At 43.9% G+C, this 24,689-nt stretch overlaps 1 protein-coding gene across 2 annotated transcripts in view; it reads right to left on the minus strand.

Annotated features, from left to right (window-relative positions):
* ELFN2 (extracellular leucine rich repeat and fibronectin type III domain containing 2) overlaps positions 1-24,689 on the minus strand; it is a 159,166-nt gene that overhangs the window by 100,628 nt on the left and 33,849 nt on the right. The window contains exon 2 of one of the 2 annotated variants that reach the window (XM_048501356.1): positions 8,322-8,494. The gene's annotated coding sequence lies outside the window, so the exon portion shown is untranslated. Of the gene's footprint in view, positions 1-8,321; positions 8,499-24,689 lie in introns of those variants that run through there. The other variant, XM_048501357.1, reaches the window with a different exon arrangement.

Genomic DNA, 24,689 nt, shown 5'->3' on the forward strand with positions numbered 1-24,689 from the left:
ATGTTCAAATGGAATCTCTTTTCCTGCACCTTGAATTCATTACTCCTTGTTCTAGTCTCTAGAACAGCAGAAATCAAGATTGCTTCATCTTCAACATGACATCCCTTTAAACATGACTATCACTTCACCCTTTAACCTTCTCTTCTCCAGACTAAACATACCTAGCTCCCTAAGTCACTCCTCATAGGGCATGGAATCTAGACCATTTGGTTGCCTTCCTCTGGACCCATTCCACCTTGTCAAAGAGATACCTGTCCTCTGGATCCGTGCCCATCCTGGCTTGTAAAAACCTGCCGGGCGGAGCTACAACCCCATCTGTTGAGTATAATCAATGGCTCCCTTGAGCAAGGAGTATTCCCAGATGGGTTGAAGGAGGCAGTGGTCCACGCACTCTTAAAAAGACCATCGTTAGATCCGAGGGATCTGGCCAATTACCGCGCCGTTTCGAATCTTTCGTTTCTGGGGAAGGTAATTGAGAGAGTGGTGCTGGAGCAGCTTCAAGGTTTTCTGGATGACGCATCGGCTTTTGACCCCTTCCAGTCTGGCTTCCGTGCTGGGCATGGGATGGAGAGACTGTTTTTTGTCGCAAATCTGGGACACACTCATTATTCAGCTCTAGGCAAGGCGGATCAGCGCTGCTGGTGTTGTTAGATCTCGCAGCGGTGTTTGATGTGGTCGTGCATGACCTTTTGACCCACCACCTACTCAGGAGTGCGAGGCGCTGTCGGCTTCGGTGGATGGCCTGCGTTTCTCAGGGGCCGGATAGCAGCTTTAAGAAGTGGTCGCGGGGATCGGGCCTCCCGGAAGTGCCGGCTTCAATGCAACCCACCTCCGGGACGCCTTACTATCCCCGCTGTTATTTAACATCTACACGCATTTATGTGATCGGCTGGTGTGGAGTTTTTGGGCTGCTTTGATAAATCGAATGCGCCCGATGACACGCAGCTCATTTCTGTTGATGGAGGGGGGAGCAACAGCAGCATGCATTATACGGCTCTACGAGAAAGCACTGTTTGGAGGCGATTGGCTGGTTGGATTTAGCGATAGAACAGGTTAAAATAGAACCCATCGAAGATGGAGATCCTCTGGCTTGGCGGGGAGGGGCGCGGGACTTTCCAGCCGCCGGTGTTGGGGAGGGTCATGTTAGCGCCGACCCTATCCGTTCGCGGCCTGGGGGTCCACCTGGATTTGTCTCTCTCAATGGAGATGGGTATTTATACAACCCGAACTGCCTTTTTTCATCTTCGTCAGGCCAGTATTTTATTTCACTTCCTCTCCCGAACAGATCTGGCCACTGTGATCCATTACCATGGTCATCTCCAGATTGGAGACTTCTTGGCAGCTTCAGCTCTACTCGAGACCTTCCCTTGCGTCTGATCCGGAGATTAAAACTGGTCCAGCATGCAGCGGCACGCTTACTGACAGGCAGCTTCGCTTGGGAACATATCAAGCCTGTCCCTCATGGCTACGCTGGCTCCCAGAAGAGTTCCGGATCACCTTCAAGGTGTTGGTGTTATTAACTAAAGGCCTTCTGGCGGCCTGGGACCATTGTATCTTCGAGGACCATATCACCCCATATGTCCCTGCACGGCCTCTCCCAGTGTGGAGGCCAATCTACTAGTGGTCCCCAGCCCCTCAGCGTCGCGGTTAGCCTCCACTGCGGACCAGGACAACTTTACAGCCCTGGCCCCGGCCGCAGTGGAGCAGCTCTTCCTCCAGCTGTCCGGGCCTCACGGGACAGCGAGTTCGCGGAATGCCTGTAAAGGCGGAGCCTGTTCCGCCAGACGCTTTGGAGGAGCCAACCGCTAATGGTGCCCCCCTCTTTTCTGTGGCCTGTCATCTAGGCCACTTACCATCTGTTGAGACTCACCATACCTCCCTTTTTCGGGGGAGGGGGAATTTTAATCTGGGAAATTGGACGCCAATGTATTGCATAATTTAAATTTTAGCTTTTACTGCTGCTTTCAATGTTTGATTGTTTTATACTGTATTTTATATGCTGTACACCGCCCAGAGCCCTTCGGGGATGGGGCGGTATAGAAGCTTAATTAATTAATTAATTGATTGATTGATTGATTGATTGATTGATTGATTGATTGATTGATTGATTGATTGATTGATTGATATCCTTCTTGCATTGTGGTGCACAGAATTGGACGCAGTATTCCAGGTGAGGTCTGATCAAAGCAGAATAGAGAGGTAGTGTTGCATCTATACTCCTGATGATGCAGTCCAAAATTGCATTGGCTTTCTTGGCTGCCATATCACATTACTGACTCATGTTCAGTTTGTGGTCCATTAAGATTCCCAGATCCATTTCACATGTACTGTTGTCAGACTAGGTATCACCCACCCTATATCTGTGCATTTCATTTTTTCTGCCTAAATATAGTAACTTACATTTATCTCTATTGAAATGTATTTTGTCGGTTTTGGCCCAGCTCTCTAACCTGACCAGGCCATTTTGAATTTTGACCTGGTATTAGCTACTTCTGCTAATTTGGCGTCATCTGCAAATCTGATTAGCATGCCCTCTATTCCATCATCCAAGTCATTGATAAAAAATATTGAATAGAACTTTGCCCAGGACAGAACCTGTGGCACCCCAGTAGTCACTTCTCTCCAGGATGAAGATGAGCCAGTGATGGCCACCCTTTGGTTTGGTCAGTCAACCAATTATCAATCCATCTAACAGGAACATCGTCTAGTCCACATTTTACTAGCTTTTTTGCATGAATACTATGTGGCACCTTGCTGAAGGCCTTACCACAATCAACGTATGCTACATGTACATCATTCCCTTCCTCTACCAAGCTTGTCACTCTGTCAAAAAAAGAGATAAGATTATTTTGGCATGTCTTGTTTTTGAGAAACCCATGTTGACTTTTAGTGATCACAGCATTCCCTTCTAAGTGCTTACATGCTGTGTGTTTAATGGGTGGCTCTAGAATATTTCCTGGTATTGAAGTCAGGCTGACTGGGCAGAAATTGTTTGGGTTCTCTTTTTTCCCTTCTTTTTTTGAAGATGGGGATAACATTAGTCCTTCTCCAGTCTGCTGGGACTTCTCAAAGATTATAGCAAGTAGTTCTGAGATTACTTCTGCCAGTTCTTTTAATACCCTGGGATGTAGTTCAGGCCCCGGAGATTCAAATTCATTTAAAGTCGCCAGGTATTCCTGAACTACCTCTTTATTAATTCTGTGCTGTATTTCCCCTACAGCATCTTCTGTCCCATTTCCCCCTGATTGAACACTGTTTTCCTTTTGGGAAAAGACCAAGACAAAGAAGGTGTTGAGTAGCTCTGCCTTTTCACGGTCCCCTGTTAGCATTTTGCCATCTTCTCCCCGCAGTGACCCTACCATATCCTTTTTCTTCCTTTTGCTATGGACATAACCAAAAAAGCCTTTTTATTGTTTTTAACTTCTCAGACAAGTCTGAGTTCATTCTGAGCTTTAGCTTTTTTTTTACTCTCTCCCCATATATCCTGGCTATTTGTTTGAATTCCTCTTTTGTGATTTACCCCTTTTTCCATTTCTTGTACATGTCCCTTTTAAATCTCAGGTCAGTCAAAAGTTCTTTTGACATCCATCCTGGTTTCCTTAGATACCACCCATTTTACCTCCTCATTTGGAACTTTGAAATTGGCCCTCAACATCTCACTTTTAAGAAACTCCTATCCATCATGCATTACCTTCTCTTTTAGTATTCTTAACCACGGGATCACACCCAATAGTTTCCTAAATTTACTGAAATCAACTTTCTTAAAGACTAGAATGTGTGTCTGACTGTGCTTGGCATCTCGTGTCCACTATATAACAAACTCCATAAGAACATGGTCCAGTAAAACACCAAGAATATTCCAGGCACATATTCTAGTCTTTAAGAAAGTTGATTTCAGTAAATTTAGGAAACGATTGGGTGTGATCCTACCACTCCCCCCCCCATTAACCAGGTCATAATTATTGATTATAAGCAAATCTAAAATAGCTGATCCTCTTGTTGCTTTTTCCACCCTCTGGACCATGAAATTGTCTGCAAGGCAAGTGAAGGATTCGTTGGACCTCATAGTCTTGGCAGAGTTTGATCCCCAACAAATATAAGTGAAATCTCCTATTACTACTACTTCTCTCCTTTCTGAAAGTTTGGTCATCTGTTCCAGGAAGGCATCACCCAGCTCTTCAATCTGGCTTGGAGGTCTATAATAGACTCCCACAATGAAATCACTGTTGTTTTTCTCCCCCTTAATGTTTACCCATATGGCCTCAACCCGGCCTCCAGGATTTAAGTCTGCAGGATTTAAGGCTGCAGCGTTTGGGACTCTTTAGTTTAGAGAGGAGACGTCTGAGGGGGAATATGATTGAAGTCTATAAAATTATGCATGGGGTAGAAAATGTTGACAGAGAGAAATTTTTCTCTCTTTCTCACAATACTAGATCAGGGGGCATTCATTGAAAATGCTGGGGGGAAGAATTAGGACTAATAAAAGGAAACACTTCTTCACGCAACACGTGATTGGTATTTGGAATATGCTGCCATGAGAGGAGGTGATGGCCACTAACCTGGATAGCTTTAAAAAGGGCTTGGACAGATTCATGAGGAGAAGTCGATCTATGGCTACCAATCTTGATCCTCCTTGATCTGAGATTGCAAATGCTTTAGCAGACCAGGTGCTCGGGAGCAGCGGCAGCAGAAGGCCATTGCTTTCACCTCCTGCATTTGAGCTCCCAAAGGCATCTGGTGGGCCACTGCGAGTAGCAGAGTGCTGGACTAGATGGACTCTGGTCTGATCCAGCAGGCTCTTTCTTATGTTCTTATGTTCTTAAGTCATGAACCGGCTCAAAGGTGTAATCATCCCTGATATATAGTACTACTCCCACTCCTTTCCTAGTTGGTCCATTTCTCTGAAATAGGTTATATCCCTCAAGTATTACATTCTAATCATGAGACTCATCTCACCAGGTTTCAGGGATGCCTATTATATCATATTTGCTTTGCTGTGTTCAGAGTTCAAGTTTGTCTTGTTTATTTCCGATGTTCTGTGCATTAATGTAGAGACATCTAAGGCCATGGTTCATTCCCCCTGACTGCTTATTTAATGTTTTTCCCCTCCCACTGTTGGGTTCTTGAACTATTCACTCAGTTCTCCTTGCAACCTTTGGACTATTATTTCTAGCACTTGGTGAACTCCTGCTCACTTGAATGCTGTCTCCCTCCCCCACATAGCTTAAAGCCCTCCTGATCAGGTTTGTGAGCCTCTTAGCAAAAATGTTCCTACCTACAGCTGTGAGGTACAACCAATGGGTGTCAATAGTCCATCTTCATGAAACCACAGACCATGGTCCAAGAAGCCAGAACATTCCTGGTGGCACCACCTGCAAAACCTTCACCTTCACTATTCTTCTTTCCATCCCTGGGTTGGGTCTATCAACCTGGAGTAGAGATGAAATTATAACCTGCGCATCCAAATCCTTCAGCTTCCTTCTCAGAGCCTCAAAATCTCTTGTAATGTCCCAAAAGCGACATCTTGCAGTGTCATTTGTTCCCACATGGATCAAAAGGAAAGGATAATAGTCAGTGGGCTTGACAAGTCTTGTCAGCCTCTCTGCAATATCACAGATTTTTGCCCCAAGGAGAGCACACCTCTCAAGACATCTTGCCAGGCCTGCAAATCACTGTTTTTGTTCCCCTCAGCGGGGAGTCCCCTACCACCACCACTCCTCTCTCAGGTTTTGCAGGGGCCATTCCATAGGCTGAACCTTTGGTCACTTGCACATTCTCTGAGGACTGACTCTGTTGCTCCTGTGCCTGTTCCTTATCAACGGTGACAAGGGAGACAACTTCAAATTGATTCTGTAGCTTCAAACTCACAGAATGCTTTCTGGTCCCACCACTTCTATGTGGCACATTCCTCCAGTTGCCCACCTCTTGTGTTTGATAGTTGCTGCCTTCCTCAGAGAGATCCCCGGTGTGTTCCCCACCCAGTACTGTCTGCTCCACTTTGTCCCAAAAAATCCTCATTCTGCTTATGAGGCTGAAGAGTGCTTCAAGCTGCTGGACCTCATTTTCCAAGAGAGTAAGCAACTTGCGCTTGCTGTAGGTGTAGGTGTAGCTACCCACATTCTCCAGCAACAAAAACAAACATTCCACAGCTGTTGCAGGTGACAGCAGCAACTCCCTGACAATTCATATTTAACAGTCTTAAATAGTACAGAGACAGATGTATGGGTCTCCTTTTCAAAAGGTCCCCTACTAAAAGCCCCCCAAAAACTGAGTGTTAACCTAACTTGTTTAGCCAAGCCCCTGTTCACTGAGGTCCAGTGGCTGAAGCCTCTGCTCCCAGTCAGGTCTCTAACTCACCTTTTACTCTCTCCCCAAAGATTGGTTCTTATTGATAAAAACTGCATGCCACTAACATGCTGCTGCCTCTCAGAGAATGCTCAAAAGAGCTGAATGGCAGTTAAATTATAAAGATTTAGATTTAATGATAACCCCTCCTCTGAATGGCAGTTAAATTATAAAGATTTAGATTTAATGATAACCCCTCCCCCCCCCAAAAAAAAACAGAGTTCACCTTTGGCTCTCTGTTCTGCTCCCTTCTGCTGCCTCTAAGAAATTACAGCATGTGCCGCTGCCTCTCAGAGAGTGCTCAAAAGAGCTGAACGGCAGCTAAAACAGAGCTGGTGACTCACCAGGAGTGCCACCTCTCAGAAGCCTGAGGCAAGCACAAAGCTAAAAACAAAGAAAAACCCACACACAAACAACCCCCCAAGCCCTCAAAAAACAAACACACAAACCTCAAAACCAGACACAATTATAAATATTTAGATTTAATGATAACCCCTCCCCTCCCCCTCCCCCCAAAAAACAGAGTTCACCTTTGGCTCTCTGTTCTGCTAACTTCTGCTGCCTCTGAGAGATTACAGTGCAATATACTACATCTATTTTATATACAGAGGTCCCTAGCCCCATACCATTAGATTGTATTATCCCATGAACAACCATGTCCCCTTTCAAAGCAGATGAACTTGTAAGCACCCAAAACTCACCAGATCTTCTGAACCTTCTTCCCACAGCAGTACCATCTAGCATAACAGGAAGATCCCTCCCATAATGTAAAAAAGTACTGCTATGACTACATCTCTGGATTATTTTATTAAACTTAATACCCTGCTCTTCCCAGCCTAATGGCCAGGCTCAGAGCAGCTACTGCCTTTCTCCAAGTACGATGCAACCCCTAACTATTTCCAGCTCCATATGAATTGGAAAGGTAAAGCACATCTTGCTAGTTACCCTGTTTCTCCGAAAATAAGACATCCCCTGAGAATAAGACGTAGTAGAGGTTTTGCTGAAGTGCTAAATATAAAGCATCCCTCGAAAGTAAGACATAGCAAAGTTTTTGTTTGGAAGCATGCCCGTCGACCAAAACATGCAGCTGTGGAGCGGAAAAATAAGACATCCCCTGAAAATAAGACATTGCGCATCTTTGGGAGCAAAAACTAATATAAGACACTGTCTTATTTTCAGAGAAACACGGTAGTTCTGTCTGTAACAGCTTGCACCTAGCAATTTTAAGATGCTCTCTACTTCTCTTATCACATGATTTTTTTCCATACTAAGTGGTACATTGGGAACCAAAAGCATGGCCATAAAAGGAAGACCTGCATCCCTAAACTTGCAGCTCAGTTTAAGAGGGTGCCAGGGGATGAATATGAGGAATCGTGCTCTCGGTGCCAAATGCTCTGAAGCATATATTCTGGCTCTGACTAAGAGCACCTGCTCTGATGGGACAATCTCTCCTGCAGTGCCAAGGCCTGCAAAGTAAGTGTAAAATGAAGGACACACGCTGTGGTCTGTTGCACCTTCAGAAGACTGTACCACAGTACAAGCAGGTACGGCATAGCTTCAACAGTTCAGGGGCACACACTATTTGCTCATCCAACAGAAACACTGCTGATCCTTTTGACAGAGAAAGAGGGAGAGAGGTGTGCACTGTGGGGGTAAAGAGTGCAGAAATGAAGAGAAGGCAAGAAAAGGGGGAGAGAGAAGTGGGGAGGGAAAGGGGGAAGACAGCTCTGGATTGCGTACAACAAAACTGCAAAAGGTTCTCTACCACAATCTAATTTCCACACAGCTTTACCATTCCGAGCTGTTGAAGGAAGCTGGGAAGCAGCTGTTCAAGTAGCCAATTGGTATCAAGAGAAGAGCAGGCTCTGTGGACAGTCATATGAGCAGCAAGACCTCTTTCCAATGCACCTCTGCGCAGGGAAGGGGAAAAGGGAAGGGGAAGCCAGGCAGGAGGCTGGAGGAGAAGGTTTTCTTACCTTGAGATGCTGTGCTTTGAATTGTGAAGAAGCCAGGTCAGGTAAATCTGTGTTCCCTCTGAGCTTTGGAAGAAAAGGATATTTAATCACATTTAGGAATGGTCCAAGACTCGTCGATCTGGCTCTTTGATGGATCGAAGCTTCAATGGATTCATTGCTAAGCTCTTCGCCTTCTGCAAAGAGAGAGGGAGGAAAAGGGGGAAGAAAAAGCTTGAGAGTTGGATGGTATATTCACTTCTTTCTTAGGTTTCCAATGGCAACAGAATATGCCACAAATGAATAGCGAGTGCATGTATGAATACGAGAGAAGGAGAAGGAGAGGCGCACAGCTGCTGAGTCCACAGGCAGTGCGGGGTGTTACCTAGTGGGGCATGTCAGCGATCATAGAAAGAGACAAGTGAATAGAGATCGGAAAGGAGGCAAACGGACCAACAGACGCAGCCACAAAGCGCGGTCTTATCTGACAGCTCAACACCTGGTGAAGGACAAAGTGCAAGTGGAAAAATGGAAACACACGCGAGCACGGCATTGCTACGAGAACAGTTTCTCTGCATTTTCCACATTAAGCTAATGAAAGGCCCTAGCTACACTCTCATCCTTCAATGTGTTCTTGCTCGGCTTTAGGTGAATTATTCTCAGCTGTTTACTAGACTACAGAAGCAAACACTGCAAATCTGCAAATTGGTGTCATATCAGATGCTAGGCCCACATAATGTATGCTGCAAAGAGGAGAGATCACCTGCAGAACTGCTGAGTTGGCTTCTGGACAGTGTCAGCACTGGGTCATTCCATGTGACATCATTCTCCTGTGGTTTGAAATGTACAATGTACCTTAATCTGTTCCATTTCCTGCCAGACCAGACCTGTGGGCTTTGATGACAAAACAGAACCTGTCCAACGCTCTTTTCTGACATGATCTTCAGCAATGGGTAACGTGGCTCCTTTCCACACCACTGAAAATGTTAAGTCCACAGTTGACATCAACACTGCCCCTTCAAGAAGCTGGAACAGCACTGAAATGGGAAAGAGGCAAGCCACAGCATAGATGACCACAGCCGCTCCATGCTCTTGAGCTGTGTAAGAGGGAGCCATCCTGCACTGGCTCCCAGGAATCATTAAGAGATCGGCATGCAACTTTGTCATGAGGAACATAGCAACTGCCTCTCGGCACGTCAATCAAAAGAGATCTATAATGTGCACAGAAAAATTCTTGCTGGAAGAATGATTAGGAAAGCAATGAGGGGAATCAGCAAAGGCTGCAGGGAGTCAGAAGCTTTCATTTGCCCAGGTTGCTCTTACCTCTGGGACCCAAGATTTCCAACCCAGCCTCATATACTGATGGAATCACACAGATAACTTGAAACATCTAACCATGAACAGAATAAAACAGTAGACCCTCACCATTCACAAATTTGTGGTTCAAATGTTTTTATTTGAAAGGAGGCTCATGGCGCAGAGTTGCAGTGCTGCAGCCAAGCTCTGCTCACAATCTGAGTTCAATCCCAATGGAAGTCGTTTTCAGGTAGCCAGATCAAGATTGACTCAGCCTTCCATCTTTCTGAGGTCAGTAAAATGAATACCATACTTGTTGGGAGTAAAGTGTAGATGACTGGGGAAGGCAATGGCAAACCACCCCGTAAACATAGTCTGTCTAGCAAATGTTGTGATGTGGATCAGTAAAGAACCAGTGCATGCATAGGGTTCTTTACCTTTATTTTATTTGCAGTCCAATGATCAGGTCAGTCTGCTGTTACTTCTATCACATCTTCATCTTAATCATTACATCATTACATGTTGTGGGAAATGAGGTTGTTTTGCTACTGGGAAGCAGATTTCAGAAAGCTGATTTTACCCTGACGTTTTTGTTGATCCCAGAATGGATCTCCAATTAATATAAAGTGTCTACTACTACTCTGCTTAACATGCAGAGGCCCTAACTCAGAAAGTGATCAAAGTTGTTTTACTCGGTAATGCTCTTTGCAGCAGTCATAAATACTTGGGAGTTGTTTGCCACGGGGGTCAGCTTAACCGTTTCTCAAAGCAATCAGGTCAAACTCTGTAGAAAGCAACTTCGAAACACTTCTGCAGACTGCATGGATCATCACCACAGATAATCCACTGTCTGCAAATTCCTTGTAGGTGGCCAGACCCTTTGAACTGGCCTTCTGCCATGTAAAAAGCTCACCACATTGTAACTACAGAGTATATCATGCATTTAACATAGGCTATCCATACCAGTCTACATTTTAACAAAGATCATGGTAGGATTTAAGTTTTACCATCTTTGCCAGACCAGGTTACTGGCATCCTACTTGTCAAGCCCTGGCCCAGCCACAGTGATCCACGCAAGAGTCACCTCCAGATTAGTCTGTTGTAACTCGCTCTATACTGGGCTTTTCTGCAGCTGACCTGGACACACCAACTGGTTCAAAATGCAGCTGCACGTGTTCTCACTGGGTATCATGTGAGCATATTTGTCCAGGGCTCTGCCAGCTGCATTGGCTGCCAGTGGAGTACTGAGTCAGAGTCAAGGTGTTGTTTTAACCTTCAAACCCCTGAGCGGTCTGGGACCATTGTTTCTGCAGGATCACTCTCCAAATACACCCTCAGGAGAGCACTTCACTTATTGAGTAACAACTTGTTGGTGATCACTGGCCCAAAAATGATCTGACTGGCTTTGGCCAGGTCCAGAAAGTTCTCAGTGCTGGCCCTGGCTTGGTGAAATGCTTTGCCAAAGGCCCCTGCCAGACTTATCTCAGTTCCACAGATCCTGTCAGACAGAGCTATTCTGCCATGCCTAAAGTTGAGGACAGCAATGGTAAATCTCCATCCAACTGGCCTTCTGGTCCCTGTCCTTAGTCCCTTTTTTCCTTTTCCTTTCCTTTCTTTCCCTTCCCATTTCCCTTCATTCTCCTAGCTAGAATTATTTTTAAGTCACAACTGAGAAATGGGTAAACCTTGTTAGGATTTTAAACTGGATTGCTCTGGGAGCCGCCTTGAGCTCAGCATGGGGAAGGGCAACATACAAATCAAATAATAAATAAAAAAAATAGTTCAGTTGCTGCAAAACTGCATTCACTCACCTGCTCTATTCTGTCCACATTCCTCTGCAAGACACCTTTCCTATCGGTCTCCACATGCCATCTTTAGTCTATATCAGCACTAAGCAGAGTATAGGGAGTTCAAAAACACAGAGACATCATAACTGCAATGGCAAATGACGGCATGCATGACCAAAGCATCCACCAGTGTTCCGCCAACACAGAAAGAGCTCCCACATCACCTCTTGTCATCTCGAACACAGTACATTTCCACAGAGCCAGTTCTTATCTTCCACTGCCAGTGATCAAGCACGGGGTAATCAAAGGATGAACTTGCAAGAACATGACTCCTACCCAAGTGGCTCTTTGCGTGAATGTATGCAATGTGTAATATCCCTAGTAATATGATTAAATAGCATGAACTATCATACATTGCCCAGCAGATATGCACTAATTTCCATTTACGCAAATACTCCATGCGCTTTCTAGACCTCTCTATACATCATCATCAGAAACCACATGGACATCTACAAACATGTCACAAGCTTCACACAAGCCTTGTGCTAAGCAAACAAGGTCACCTTCGACTGCAATGATAAAGTCATACTGAGTACACTCCACTGAAAAACAGGACTGGATCTACTTTTTTTTTAAGGGAAGCAAAATTACAAGTGATGCCCCTTCCCTATATTACATATATGGTTTTTCCTTATATAATCTGCTGCTGCCACTCCCTCCTCCTCTAGACCTGGCCTTGGTGAAAAACACTAGTGTGTATCCAACCATTCACGGACTGGGTAGCAGGACTTTCCCACTTCTCACTCATGTCAAAGCTAATTGAGTTTCATGAATTTTTGCTCTTAGGGTCAAAGGATCATCAGGAACAGAACAGGAAACAATGTGAGGATGTGCAGAGGGGTGGGAATAGATGGACATCACCACCCTCTCTTCCCCGAGAGGAAATGCCACTCCACCGAAGGAACCGCATGACTGGATACACACCATATCCCATAAATATAATCTGACAAAATTAGCACCATACTATGAGAAGACACTTCCAAACAAATCAATATGTACATCACACAAGCAAACCACATATAGAAAGGCAGTGAGTTGTCAGAGGCATAGTGATACATTAGCCAGAATGATGACCGCAGATGAGAAAAACCCAACAATAAATCTCAAATGCAGCATCAGAAATCAGCGGCTTGCTCAGAGCCACTAACCCTAGCCAACTTCGCAGGGTTGATGTAAGACTAAATAAGCTGTTTTGAACTCTTTAGAGGAAGGGAAAGGCGAAAATGAAGTAAGAACTAGCTAGAACTAGCCTACAATATGAATACACAAACCAGGAACTACCATACAGATGTGTACCAGCAAATATAAGCCAAGCATACAGGCACAGAAATCTGCATCCAGAGAAACACGCACTCCTCCAACCCTCACTGAAAAGTAATTTCCTTCAAATTGACTGCAAATTACAATACTTTTCTATATTCTTTTCACACTCATGTAGTCAGGGTTGTAACCAGCAACTCGCTGGATCATCCATTTGCTCCAGGGATGCTCTCTAGATGCTTATTTTTTATTTATACTCCAATTTTCTCCCTGATTGAGGACCCAAAGCAGTCAAATACATCTTTCCCTCTCCTCCACTTAATCACCACAACAACGACCTGGAGGGTTGGGGGGAGGGAGGTTAGACTGAGAGATTGTGGAGGGCCCAAGGCTTCCGTGGTTGAGCGAGGGACATTCCAAGTCTCTAAGTATTACAGCCCCACCAGCCTTTGGTTGCATCTTGCACCATAGTTCAGGAACCAGAGTCTAGAGGAGAAACATCCTCTGTCAACACAAATCCTACTCATCCTCGTCTTGTGCTCCTTCCTTTTGGCACTGGATGTGCATAATTTGCATGCAAAGAAGAGTTTGAGGTCCCACTGGCCCAGAGTTCTGACAAATTGGCTGATAGCAGCATCAAGGGAAATCATTGCAAGCCCTAAACACAGTGAAGTAAGGCATAAAAGAGTTAGAAGACAGGTACTTAGAAAGACGGATGAACTAACATTCCCAGGTCAAAAGAAGGAAAGGAATGGACAGAAGAGGGTGACAAAGAGATGTAGGCAGAGTGAGACAGGTGCCAAGGGGAATGTTATGCAATCAGCATATCTTATCAGCAAGCTATTCCAGGGATGATATAGGAGGCTCCCATGTCATTGCAATAGACAGGAAGGCCATATCTTCACAAGAGAATGTGTTTGCCTGAGGGAGTGAATACACATACGTAAAGCATGAGTACTTTGCATGAGTACTTTGCTGTACTTGAGAACCTCCCAACAAATATAGGTACTACTTTATTCAAATAGTTTTTAAAAAGCACAAGAGCATGTACTGTAAATACATTATATATTCCTAGCATTATTTACAGGCCTTGATAGGACTATAACAAAGTACAATTCCAGTGGTGCTTTAAAAGACTAACAACATTTATTCTAACATAAGCCTTTGTGAGTAAGAGTTCACCTCTTCTTCTTCAGATAATCGGCCCAGTTGCCATGAATCTTCCATATACTCAGTGCATTCAGGCAAAGGCCATTCCCCCAGAATAAGACTAAAGACAGATGGAGGAGAAACCCCTGGGCCGTCTTACATTTGGTCCACTGCACATATCACAGGGACACCAGTGTTAAAGTAACCAATGTGCATGCATTCCTGCACAGGCATGAGCATGGTACGTCAGATTTTTTTTTCTCAAACTGCAAATTACCAACTGTTATAGTTTTAAAGATACATTTGAAAACAAGCAGGCAACAGCCACATGAAAACTGGAAACATCATAGTCATCTAAGATAAGGAATGAATCAGCACATGCAGGTAAGGACCTTTCCAGTATATTTACTTTACCTTTACTTTATTTAGTTAACCTTTCTCCCCACTGGGCATCCAAAGTGTCTCATTCTCCTTTCCTTCATTTTCACCCTAACCACACCCTGCGAGATGGTTAGGCTGGGTGGTTAGCATAAGGTCACCCAGCAAGGTTCTGTGACAGGCTGCAAACCAAACTCTTGTGAGCTTCAGCAAGCTGATTCCTCCTTCCTATGCCTGTTCCCTTTAACGCTCAACATTCCACCCCCTTTGGCGCATATTCAGGCTTCACCAGATTGATTTGTAAGTCGTATTTCTGCATACCCATGAAGTTCCATGAGTAGGCAGAGACCCTACCCTATCCACAAGTGGTCTAGTTATGCTCTTTTCATCATGCAGTCAGGTGTCAACTAATTGAGTATTAGACACAGTGATTTGAACATTTATGCATAATTTATTTCCAGAACCACAATTAATGCAAAATGTAGAGTTACAAGAAGAGTAAAAAATTATACAAAGGCCAGCAGTTAAATGCTACGATCACAGCCATCGAGACCGAGAACACGCCTCAGACCTTACTAAGATTACCTCCCAACCCCTTCACATTCCCACTTTAGAGAAATATATGTTTGGTTTGCTTTTTTAATCTGATGACTACACCATGGACCATCACAGCCACAGATAATATCACCATGCACAAAAAAACCCTTTCGGATCGTCTCACATAATGCTTTCTAATTACAAGTCCACGTTCATGCCAGGCATCACTGGCGGAGAAATCAAACTGCACTGGCATATGTGAACCAGTTCTTCCTCTGTTTTGCTCCTGCTGCATCCCTATCATCTTCCCAAGTCAGCCTCCACAGATAGATGCAGACATTTTAACATAATTATTAAAGGATGCCCACTTATGCACGCTCCATGAGACATTCCATCCAGAAAATAACTTTGCTCATCCATCCTCACACACAAGTTGTACCATCCTATTCATAGGTTCCGGAGGGGGAGCAGGGAGAGAGGCTAAAGAAATCTTCCCCAAGTCCTGCTACAGCAACATCCAAATGGACTCCCCTTCCCTTTAATTAAGTTCCCTGGGCTGCTCACAGTGCCGCCCCATAAAGCTGAAGAGGCATTTCATGCACCACCACACATTGCACAGATGACATATTAGTTGTGATGAAAATTAGGTCTGCAAACAAGTAGCCATTCCAGGGCCCAACTTCACCTGCATGACGCCCCTTCTCATGTTCCCCAGGAACATCTCTTTTGCATTACGCTTGTTTAATAATTCAGACAGGAAAGGAGAGGGAAATGGAGCAAATCAGAGATCTGGAGCGTCAGGCAGCCACAGCGCCCACAACCATTCTGAATACTGCCTCCAGCTGGGGTGGCTGTTGCTGAAAGCTGACATTTCAGTCAGCTACTCCAGTTAGTGCTTTAGATACGCTCTGCACTTAGCAACCGAGTTCTTTCTCCAGTGCAAACCCTATTGGATCTCTGAATGCCCAACACTGGCAATGTAATGGAGAGTTGCTCCCTCCCGAGAAGTGACCTCTTCTCCATTTGCAGCTGTAATGCAGAGACACAATCAAAAGAACCTCAACCAGTTATGGACAAAGAATAAGAGAAAAGGAGCAACTATGAGTGCTTTATGTTTGAAAGAAAAAAGTGCTCTGGGTACACTTCTGATGATATACTAGTCGTTTTCTGATGTAGACCATGTAGACCAGGAGGCTATTAACCAGGCATAATGGAAACATGCACTATCCACAATCCTCCTGTTAGGTGATGTTACCATATTGTATGAACAAGGACAATACATGTAGTTACCATGCATATGTACAGCTTTGGTACACATAAATGCAAATTCTGAAAAACCCAACTCTTGCATGTATTGGAACTGTGCATGCATTGCTTTCAAAGAAACTCTATGTAGTGGGAGACACATGGGTATCGGGCACTCCTGCTGCTAGGCTTCCAGTATGCATTACTGGAACACTGGAAATTGTCTATTGCGTATATAGTATGTGCCCATAAAAATACACATACTAATGTCATGGAAAATTTTTATGTATGCATTTGTTGACACTACAAGTATGTAAGACAAAGAGTCAATATGATTCATGTATTTGGCATTGGAACATAACCATGATGGAAAGGAATTGAAAATAAAATGGCCAATATTATAATGCCCCTGTGTAGATCTATGTAGCTCATCTTCATCCAGGAAAGAAGTGACCCAGGGGCCCAGTACTATTCAATATGTTTTTTCAGTGACTTGGACGATAGAATGGATGGCATGCAATCAAATTTGCAGATGACCCCAAATAAGCAGGGGTGGCTAATACCAGGTCAGAATTCAAAATGACCTGGACAGGTTAGAGAGCTGGGCCAAAACCAACAAAATAAATTTCAACAGAGATAAATGTAAAATACTATACTTAGGCAGAAAAAATGAAAGGCACAGATACAGGATGGGTGACACCTCGTCTGACAACAGTACATGTGAAATGGATCTGGGAGTCTTAATAGACCACAAACTATACTTTTTATCAGTGCTCAAGCCTAGTTGGCCCTCCAGAGGAACTGGTTGGTGACTTTTTGAGAGAGAGTGCTGCACTAGATGGACCACCGGTCTGATGCAGCAGGGCTCTTGTTCTGTTCTATGTTTTCATAATCTTTATAGGTTGTATATGCTACCAAGGCTTCTACCTATCATTCTTAAAGTGGGTGGGTCGATGGATGGATAGAATATTACTTTAATCTAGAAATATGAAAAAAATGAAAAGACCCAGTTTCCTGTTTTGTCCAGCCAAGCTCCACAATTAAAATGAAGCCAAAAATATTCTTTCCGCCCACCATCAAGAGATAGCATGAATGGCCCAACTCTTCTTTTCAGAAACCTTAGACAAGACCACTGACCTGATCCTGTCCAAAATCCCAACATTCATCCATTTTCATCACAGCCTTTTGCAAAACCATTTGAAAATGGTTTTCAATTCCAAAATAAATGCCCTCAAAAATGTTCAATATCATAAATTGTAACACTTGCATGAACCTCCCATTGAACTCTTATTCACTTTCATCCCAAACCCATAGACCTCTGGACAAAATCCATAACCCAACATCACCCTGAACTTCCAGTGGCTCACCTTGATTTCACTCCCAAACTTTTGACCATACAGCATGCAAGAAATATAGAGGCCATCACCCAATTTGCTATTCCAGCAATATCTTCCTCCAGCCTTCAACCAACCCCTCCAGTGTTCCTGGGCCATGGCTAGTCTCTTCGTCCTGGTTACCATCTCTTATTATAAGCCAGATCTTACCTTGCCAAACGATACATGAGAAGATTGGTGATTAAAATCTTCCATGGTTAATTTTTTACTAATTAGCAGCCTTGAGTGGTTACTTTTAAGATCTGGTACCAGCTTTTATTTCGCTATGGAACTAATTGTAACAGGAGAGGGGATTGCACCAAGGAAATCACAGGACATAAGAATTAAATGCTATCTTTCTAAACAACATTTCCATGATTTTCATGTCTCTATGTGGGTAGTTAACCAGTAAAATATCAAAATAAAGGTGATCATAACAATAGATGTCCAGAATTATTTACACATCAACATTTGAGGTTGCCTTCTACAAAGTCAAGCCATCAGTCCATCTAGCTCAGTACTGTATTCTCTGACTAGCCACAACGGTCCATCCTCTTAGGCAAAGGAAATTCTTGCCCAACATCTCCATGAGATCATTTAGACGCAGAAACCAGAAACAGACTCTGGATTACCTTCTGCACGGGCACTACCACTGGGCCATGACCCCTCCCCAAAGTCAGCTCCTAAGGCTTCAGCCACAGGAAAGCATTTTGTTAGGCACAAAAGTAATGCAAAGTCAGTTTAACATAGACTTCAGATTACACCACGTGTGAAATTACCCAGGGTTGGACTCAGCATCTTGTTTCCATGAGTTCCAAAAATTTCTATCCACAGACCATGATTATTGTGGCTCCTCCCTTCTCTGGCTTACTGAAATGCCACCTGAAATCCTGTGTGAGAGGAAACCACCATGGAGCAAGATAAGGGGGAAGTTTGTGGGAGGGAAAAGCTGAGAAAGTCACTCTCAGCAGTCACCAGGAAAATGCTGTGCTAGTTCCAATCCACTTATTTTAGGGTGTCACTATTTTAATGTGTATAGTACCAAACAGTTGTACTCTTATAGTAAAGGGTTAAGACCGCAGAGAAAAACAGGCAGGCCCTGAAACCACCCTCCACTAGTTTTCAAGCCAAACTCTAACTAGCAGGCAAGTCAAGACCTAAAGAAATAGCAGGTGAGTCTTTTTGAAATGATAATTAGTTAGCTCTGTCACTCAGCTCTTCCAGCTTTCCTGGGAAGTAACAGTGGAAATGACAGAAACATCCCACCTGACCCCACTAGGAGACTTCACAGGACCGGGGAAAAAGATGGATCAAACAGGAGAAATGTCTGAGCAAATATTGTGCTTTGCACTTCTGAAGTATGTTTGTAAGCTTTGGCTGGTCCAGAATTCAGCATTCAAAATATTAACTGAAACTGGGGAGAATATAACATTCTTAAGGTACTTTACAGCCTTCCAGATAGTTTCTAAAATGGTGTCCTTGACCATGAAAGCCCTACATCAGCAGTGGCCAACCTATGGCACTCCAGATGGTCATGGACTACAATTCCAATCAGCCCCTGCCAGCATGACAATTAGCCATGCTGGCAGGTGCTGATGGGAATTGTAGTCCATGAACATTTGGAGCGCCATAGATTGGCCACCCCAGCCCTACATGGTTGGTAATAAGAATACTTGATAGAATATGTCTTCCCATCCTTTGAGACATTGAAGTCCTCAGAGGAAGGTGACTCTTTACACGATATGGACTGCACAGATTCTGACCAGGGTCCCCTTTTCTGTGTTGTACGAGTGGAGGGGTCTCCTAAATTGCCCCATGTGAGGTATTCTATTCAAACTGTGATTGTGGTATTGTAAGGAATTCCATAGAAGCAGAAATAAAAGGCTTTTTGGTGTAAAAGACCGTTTATTCAGACATCCTAGAAAGCTCACGTACACGACGTGGCAGGAATAAAGTCTCCCGCCAGAAGCACAGGTTATAACTCTGTCCATCCCATCCCCCCTCCCGGATTCCCATGGGAACGGAGTTCTCATCTCTCTCGCAGAGATAAGGTCTCCGCCAGAGTCTCCGCGCCGCAGATGCTGGCCCATCGCCCGGGTTATGGAATGCAGTCAAGGCCAGGCGGCTGTCCCGATCATCAACACCATTGAATCCTTTACAGGTATGAATGGAGATGGATTTTTTTCTGGCCTAAAACAGTTCTGGGGGGCTTCTATTTGGCAAAAATGGGGAAATTCCTCTGAAAGACAGCTTGCTCAGCTCCACCAATCTTTCCCAACGGGATTGGTCAGAGTCATGTATGACTAAATATATCTCAGAATTTCTGTAGGGACCAGAAGTGCCAAAGGGTTCTTTAGAAAATGTTGAGATAGGAAGTGAAAGATGGAGGACCTAGGAAATAGGCGGCGTTCAGTTTCCATAAACAGTCCTGAAAATGAGTAAACGAAAATTTTATAGCAACCCAGAAAACAGATTTTTCATAACAAACAACGCTTTGCTTACAAAGAGGAAAATCCCGAGGAGTGTTTAATGAGACATACAATTCATAGTTCAATAGCAATAAAATACAGGTGTTTATGGATGTGCCAGAGATATAAATAAAAAACCGAATAGTACAAAAACTAGTTTGATTATATAATGTTTTAATTATATGGCTGTTGAAATTCTCAAAGTGTTTTGATTGAGCAAAGGTCCCTTCCATCCACCTACAACTCCACCCCATTCTGACAATAGAAAAACTTGCCTTCATTCAACACAGTTTCTGTATATCAGACTTTCCAATCAGGAGACATGCACACTATAAAAATCAGGAGGAACAAGTAGCAACCAAGATACAGACATTTCTCAATTTTTCTACATAAATATCCCAACAGTTGTTTCTCACAAAACAACAAAGTTGGAATAGTTCTCAACTGGATCTTTCTTCCACACGGCCCAGGTTGGGTGGAGTCCCCTCCCTGTATCAGACATGACAGAAATGAGAATTGCAGGTTCTCTTCCATCCTTGCATTTATGCTGCTTTTTTTGAATCAGGACAATTGTGCATGTGAAACAAGACCTGCACCTCCCACCTTGCACCTCCCACCCTGCGCTATTTTCCTAAACTGCAAGAGACTCAGATATGTATTATTTAGCCCATTGGGGAAACCCATGTATATCCCAAGGTTTTCCCAAACGGTGGATGTTCACACATCTGGTTGGAAAAAGGGCACCTGTTGTGGAAGGCTGAGGCCTTTCTCTCACACACACGGAGTGGTGGTTTTTTTTTTCAAATCTTCTGTTTTCAAGGGAGATTTTCTACCAGAATTTATCTTCTGAGGAACTCCTGAATCTCTGCCACACATCCCTGGTTGGCTGCAGAAGACTTGGAAGCATGTTCTAATGAGTGTTCACTATTAGAAGGCATCGGTCAGAGTTTCGGGGGTCCATCTGTCAATTCAATTGGCCAAAGGGTGTGGCTTAAAACATACTCAGCCCTCTGTGTTTTCCAGGAGAGATCCACATGAGGTAGTAGTCAAAGTGTTAGACTGGGATTTGGAAGATCTAAGACTGAGAATCCCCACTCTGCAATGGTAGCTTGCTGGGTGACCTTTGTCCAGTTACATAATCTCAGCCTAACCTATACTCACAGGGTTACTGTGAGAAAAGTTAGGTGTAAATTAAGTAAATAAATAATCACACCTAAACATTAGCAAGCTTCTGTGCATATAATGACAGTAGACCTAATGATAATTGTACTAACCGTTCAGGTTCAATCAATGCATATTTCTGATCCTAAAAATAAATTTAAAAGATATTTTCTTTGGGAAGGAACTGTCACTTCACAATGGTTATCTTCCTAGCTTTAAAAAAGCCTCTTACCTTGAAAGGAGATCAGGAAGTTTATGGCCCATTATGCACGGAAAGCTTACTCAGGGCTCTTAGCTATTCAGTGGGGCTGTAGAGTGGTCTTCTCGCATCTCTCTTTTTACATACAAGGAGGCATTCACTGCCTGCTTGCTGAAGTCTCAATAGGCCTCTGCTTTCTCGTAACTCTGCCCATCAACTCCCTCTTAAAGGCATAGATCTCATTACACCCGGTAGTTTCAAGGTAGACAAGATATCAGTTATTAAATATAATTAGAATTGTCTTTGACTGTGGTGACATATCAAATATTGATTTCTGAAAAGCTCCCAAAAGCCTTCTGGGGGCATGGAGGAGAAATGGGGGCTGCAAGGACCTAGGGCAAGGAAAGTTTAGGAAAAACTACCCATGTGGATGCTCCATTGCCTCCATGAATGCCTCTGGGAGCAGTCCAAGCATAGTTTAGATCTCATGTCACTCATTCATACATACATATCTCCCCACTCTTATAAGCCCTTTGGGGAGACCAGCCGCTGATGCGGGTGCCCGAAACAAACATGCTGAGAAACACTCTAGACCCACTGTCCCTCTCTTAAGAGGAGGTTTTAATAGTCGGATGCCATCTATTTTAAAACTTAAATAAGGTTTAATATTGAATGCTGCATTTTAAGTCTTAATTATTTTTATCTTGTTTTACTGTTTGTTGTTAATGTTGGACACCGCCCTGAGCCCTCCGGGGGAGGGCGGTATAAAAATGCAATAATAAATAAATAAATAAATAAATAAACCACAAGATATACCTCAGAGACTGGCCAGTAAGGAAACACAAGAGGATCCTCTTCCTTGAACAACCTCTGCATTGGCTCAGCTGAGAGCTAGCCAGGGGTATGGCTTGAGGCTCTGGCTTCCACCAGTATGGCTTTTTTGTGCCAGCCCAGGGACACAGAAGACCACTTATCAGAAGTGATCATTGCATGGCAGTATAATCCATCTAATGTGTAGGCATTCAACCTACTCTAAGACAGAATAAACACACCTGTCTTACAGAACTTTAATGCCTAGGATAAGGCACTCGTGCACATGGTTAATAGCAAAAATATCAGCTAAACACATATCTCTTTTCAGATTTGCATCCTGCAGTTCTGCAACAAGCCAAGAGGACATTTTGGCTGGACATTTTGGCTGGAACTAAAACAAAGAAAAAAGCTAGCTAGCTGGCAATACTGTTCACCTTGACTAAGCCAAACAAGTTTTGACCTAACTTCTTTTCATCCCATGAGTTGGTAGACAAATCGGTTTGTTATACTTTCTGCAGCTTGTTATACTTTCTGCACCTCTCTATTAACAACTTAATCTATCCCACCTTCCAAGACATTTAATGATGGCACACCTATCAGGTTCTCTGCCCCCATTTAATCCATATGACAGCTCTGTGAAGCAAAGCCTACACATTACTTGTAGGATCCAGCACAAAACTTCCCCTTGTGCTAGACCTCAAATGTGAAAGAGAAAGAAAGAGAGAGAGAGAGAGAGAGAGCAAGCAAGCAAGCTGTGGTAACCATTCGCACCAAGCCAAACATATTGCATTCCCACACGATTACACTTGTTTAAGACACTGTGCATTCAATTTCTAGGCACTATGACATATAGGAAAGTGCTAGGTATTTCACAAGATTGTGTGCAAGAGGAACTACCTTAAGTCCAGTTGTACAGGTATATCACTGGACCCAAGCCTATGTTTTCCTCACATCAAGTGCTGCAAGTTTCTTGGACAGAACCCTATTGCAAGGTCAATGGACACTTACTCAGATTTGGGACTACAGTCTTAAGTCTCCCCCACCATGCCTTTTCCTAACATGAAATGGCCCTGTGAAACTTACACACAGCCTGGTTCTCTTACAAGACAAACAGAACTACCCAGGCCTGTTTCAGGTCAGAAAACTGGCAGGGGGGAGGTTTAAGCCCCTTCCTGCTATGTGTTGCGCTCCCACCACAAATTGGCCTTTGCAAATCTAGCAATATAGTTCCAAGCCTCGAACGTGCAATCTATATACGATCGTCAGGACCTGAGGATGATGCAACAATAACAAAGAATATAGTCAGACCCTCAAGGACAGTAACTGGCTCAAGGTCACCTAGGTCGAATTCTCACTACCATCTTAGCCAGGTTTCAGAACACAAACTAACCAGGTTTGAGGGACAACCTCCCCATTGCTTGCGTGGCAGATTCCATTTCTGGCGCTCATTCTCCCTGTTAATCCGCGTTCCAGCAGGACCTGGTTGCAAGTGGCATAGACCCCACTGACACAGTTCAGAGCTGATCCAAGGGGAGGGATGAGGGGTTGAAACCCTGACTCGTTTCCCACCCTGGAGTGTGTCGTGGAATTCGGGCAACCAATCAGCACTGTGATGCACATGCAGCCTTTCCTTGGTTTTGTTTCCACTTTTGCAATCAGCCAGCAGAAGGGGATGCAAACGTTAAACAATCAAACGTGTCACTTTGAATCGTTAATGGTTTACACAGGTAATCTGGGACTCTTTAGTTTGGAGAGAAGACGTCTGAGGGGGGATATGATTGAAGTCTATAAAATTATGCATGGGGTAGAAAATGTTGACAGAGAGAAATTTTTCTCTCTTTCTCACAATACTAGAACCAGAGGGCATTCATTGAAAATGCTGGGGGGAAGAATTAGGACTAATAAAAGGAAACACTTCTTCACGCAACGTGTGATTGGTGTTTAAATATATGCCACAGGAGGTGGTGATGGCCACTAACCTGGATAGCTTTAAAAAGGGCTTGGACAGATTTATGGAGGAGAAGTCGATCTATGGCTACCAATCTTGATTCGCCTTGATCTGAGATTGCAAATGCCTTAGCAGACCAGGTGCTCGGGAGCAGCAGCAGCAGAAGGCCATTGCTTTCACCTCCTGCATGTGAGCTCCCAAAGGCACCTGGTGGGCCACTGCGAGTAGCAGAGTGCTGGACTAGATGGACTCTGGTCTGATCCAGCAGGCTAGTTCTTATGTTCTTATGTTCTTAATGATTAACTGTTTGCACAGTTAAAAGTTAAATGTTAAACTTTTACACGCTGGTTTTTGATCACGCCCCTACAATGTATATTTCTGCAGTGGCAAAAGGTCCCGCCCCATCAAGGCACGCCAACCAATCGGGGAGACTGGTAAAGCAAGATCGCCTGGTAGTGGGGATTGCTAAGAGTTCTGCAACTGGGTGTGTCTGCTGTGTGCTCGCTGTGGTGGGGAGGGAGAAACTCCGATGAAGAGGACACGGTTTCACAACAAACAGGTTTGGATCTGCATGCAAATTTCAAGTGGGGATTCGACCCTAGAGGTTCTGTAACTGAAGTGGGATGTGAATTCTAATCTTACCAGTCCAGGTCTGACATTCTAGCCACTTCATCATAGTAACTCTAAACAGCAAATTTGTGACATCCTCATGAGAACT

The sequence above is a fragment of the Sphaerodactylus townsendi genome, linkage group LG06 (genome assembly GCF_021028975.2).
Source record: "Sphaerodactylus townsendi isolate TG3544 linkage group LG06, MPM_Stown_v2.3, whole genome shotgun sequence".
In the NCBI taxonomy this organism is placed as follows: Eukaryota; Metazoa; Chordata; class Lepidosauria; order Squamata; family Sphaerodactylidae; genus Sphaerodactylus; species Sphaerodactylus townsendi.